We start from the raw sequence: 3949 nt of genomic DNA, 5'->3' as shown, positions 1-3949 counted from the left end.
TCTAGTCTATAAACTTTGATTGAGAAGTCTGATCGAAAAAGTACGAATTGTTTTGGATTCTACGCACCAAAATTAATAAGAAAAAGTGTTTTCCCGAGAAATTTTGTTGTAGTCGATTTTTGGTAAAAAAGGAAGGTTATACACTGCCTTTTTTTGAGCCCCGAAAAAAAAATTGTCTCAGATCGACCCGGAAAAAAATTTTCTCATAGAATGTGGCCTGTAGAATCCATAATTTCAAACAGTTCCAAGATTGGGCTACTAGTTCAAAAGTTACAGCCCTTTGAATTTTTTTTCGAAATTGGTTTCTAGTCTATAACTTTTGATTGAGAAGTCTGATCGAAAAAGTACGAATTGTTTTGGATTCTACGCACCAAAATTAATAAGAAAAAGTGTTTTCCCGAGAAATTTTGGTGTAGTCGATTTTTGGTAAAAAAGGAAGGTTATACACTGCCTTTTTTTGAGCCCCGAAAAAAATTGTCTCAGATCGACCCGGAAAAAAATTTTCTTATAGAATGTGGCCTGTAGAATCCATAATTTCAAACAGTTCCAAGATTGGGCTACTAGTTCACAAGTTACAGCCCTTTGAATTTTTTTTCGAAATTGGTTTCTCCAAAGAGACTTTGTAAGCTCTTGTCTTTTTCAGGAATTTTGCTTTGATTTTTCATTTCTTGTGTTTCGGAATACATTTTTGTCATTGTCAATCAATTAATTGTCTGTTTATTAGAATTCTCTATACGACCCGGATGAAGATTTTCATGTCAAATATTGTGTCAGGTGTCAATGAAAATTGGTGTAGCTAATCCTTTGGAAGTTTCAATTTTGATTAGTTGTGTGAGTACTGTAGTTGACCGCATACCTTCAATCACAAGGATTTAAGGGAATACACTTACAAAATACGAGGGATTTTTTTAAAATAATCTGTTCTTAAAGAATGCCTGAAATTTTCCTAGTAGTATAGTCATCTTGGAAACTTCGTAACCTCATGCAATTGGAATTTTTCCGAACTTTGCACAAGTTTTACAAGTTCTTGAATGTTTCCTCTCTTATAGTTCCAAATTCTTTTGAGCTGTGCTCTGGAAACATTTTGTATTTTGTTTGAAACGCTTTTGGCTTTGTTTGTGACCATTTTCGAGAATCAAAATCTTATTTTGCATTACTTACGTTTACTTTTATTGTTTTCTTTAAATATTGAGAATGTCTTTGAAATGCTCACATTATAAGCACTAGTATTTAGGTACCTAATTACCCCTTACCCCTTAGAACTTGGTTTGAATACCGAATCATTTTCAAATTTGTACTTTGTTGAATTTACTACTTTTTGCGAAGTCACTTGGAATTATTTTACAAATAATCCTATACCCGAGCTTTTATTCAGTCCTGATGTCTTTTGGAAATTTCTCTATAATTTTTTTAAATAATCTTACGGAATACGGATGTTTACAACCTCTCTTAAAATATTTACGAGAATCATTTAAATCTTCTTGAAATTCTATATCAATTTTTTGAAAATTTTTCTGTACATTATAATCGTTTCTACACTTCAACCTAAAAAGTGTTTTTAAATTCCCTACAAATTTAACGTAAATATTCTTACACCTGTTGAAATATTATTTAAATCTTGGAACATATTCTTTTTGTCAAGTTATCTTGGTTCTAAGATATCCACCGATATGCACTTCATTTCTGAAATTTCATTGGATAAATGGAGAGAATGCTATTTTAAATCCCCCGATTATTTTGGAAATCGGAGTTTCAATGATCAAGGAATTTTTAAAATGAATTGCCAAAGGATTGCGTGTAACTTCGTTCCGAAAGGCAAGATCGAGTTCACTTATTTTTATTTGTGTTTTCCGGGGGGTGTATCTTATGGTTATTGAACTGGGGCTATTTGTTTGATCCTTTCAAACTTCCATTTAGATGCGTGCACTTAGCTAGGCAGGATAACAGTTATAAAACCAATTTGCCAGGCTAAACAGCCTCCGATTGTATGGGGCGATGGACCTGTGAGCCATAATTACTACTTGGAGCGGTTGCGAGCGCTGTGGAAGGAAAAATGTCAAATGTTTCTCACACCCGACCGTTTGTTTAAATAATTTGATAGGAGGGTCTTTGAATATTCAATCGATTGGATAAACTTACGAAAATTGAGTCTACTATAATTTAATTTAGCATTTAAACTATTTGTAATAAATCCTCCCGTAATAATAGGCCGCATTCTTAAATTATGGATACCGCTTTTATCCATGTAATTATATTCAAATTATGATGATAATAAATAACGAAATCATAGTCTAACGCGAGGAAAGGCTTTAAGTTTAAGTTAAATAAATCATTTTCGGGCGAGAAGAAAGACGTTTCAATCGTACCTACGGTATAAAATTAAATTATTTTGCCCTCGCTTCTTTCGCGCTGATGCTTTGTGTTACGCGCGCGCTTTTTTTTTATTTTCTTAATTTTCGAAGTGTTCAAACTTTCAAATTAAAACGTCCGGCCCGTAACAATTGCGGCGAATATTCTGACACGTTTCCAATTAACACCTGGTTTAATGTTAGGCTCACCAGCGGATCCTTAAAAAAAAATTGACACGTCTACCAAAATAACAGTAATTACTCTTTGGGAGATTATCAAAAGGTCCCCGCATCAAACGGGCCGATTTTCAATAACATTATCAATTATTATTATTTGTCAAATTGTCTTATCAATTAATTGGCGGCGTTCGGTGTACCGATGCACTTTTTGGGGCCCTTTTGAAGTAAACCGTCTCGCTGGAAAGTAACGGATGGAAAGGTTATCGATACATAAATTTTGTAATTCAATTTGAAAATAATGACATGTCTTGTTTTTTGGTCGCAGATGGTTCATTATAATAAGGTCTTTTTTACAATTTCCCTTCAATAAATCGACCGGGTACAGGAAGTTGTAACACATTAAATGGAAGCAAAAGGTTATACTTAAGTAATTAATGTATAAATAGATTGTGTTGACTAATTTTCGGTACTTTTATATGGTGTTGTAATCGACGTTTGGGAATAAACTTTTATGCACCCAATTAAGGTTTTTTCATGCTTTTTTACCTCATTTGAATGGGCACAGGCTACGCAACAGCTTCCCAATACAATTTCGTAGTTCCTCCATGAATTCTTGTAAAGCAGGAAATGTTGCTAATTTGTTGTCCTAGCCCTTCAATGAAGTCCCCTCCCCCCTCTCTGGCCTGTGTAAGACTTGAGTCCGATAAAAAGTGTAGGAGGAGGGGTGCATGTGGTATTCTTTTCAAGATGCATAGCATACTCTTGATACTCACTCTACATTCTATGGTATTTCCTGGTATGGAAGTCTTGTGGTACCTACTTTTTAATACTTTTCACTACTCGAGAATACCAAAAGACTACTAGCGAATAGTAGTAGAAATTGATCTGAGACTACTATAGTAACTACAGTCAAATTTCAAAAAGATTCAAAAAGCTTTGGAAAATTTCAGTCATTCCAGGATAAAAATTTTTAAATATCATATGATATTTAGTAAATTAATAATAATAAAATAATACTTATTGAATGAGTGCATTGAGGTTATCGGAAGACATTTCTAACATATAATCTGTATATGATTTGTTATTTTTTTTGCAATTATGAAGTTAACGTTTGGTTTTGTTAGGTACTGTTTAAATAAATTTTTTGTGCAATTGGACGAGAAACAACAACTTCGCGTTCGCCATGGCGGCCGCGAAATTCATTTTCGCGGCCGCTGTCATAGTGACGGCCGTTAAAGTAAAACAATGTCACATATATTTTGACAATCAGCATGTAGGTAATTACAAATCTTTTGGATAAATGTTAATATTAATCGTACAGTTCGTATTGTTACTTATACTTACTCCTGAAAGAAAGTCTAAAGTGTTAGAAGCGTTATACTTTGAAACTGTAACATTTTGATTTTCATTAGAACTCAAAC

The sequence above is a fragment of the Photinus pyralis genome, unplaced genomic scaffold (assembly GCF_008802855.1).
Source record: "Photinus pyralis isolate 1611_PpyrPB1 unplaced genomic scaffold, Ppyr1.3 Ppyr1.4_LG8, whole genome shotgun sequence".
Lineage (NCBI taxonomy): Eukaryota > Metazoa > Arthropoda > Insecta > Coleoptera > Lampyridae > Photinus > Photinus pyralis.
The sequence above is the reverse complement of the archived record's forward strand: the minus strand, read 5'-3'. Positions refer to the sequence as shown.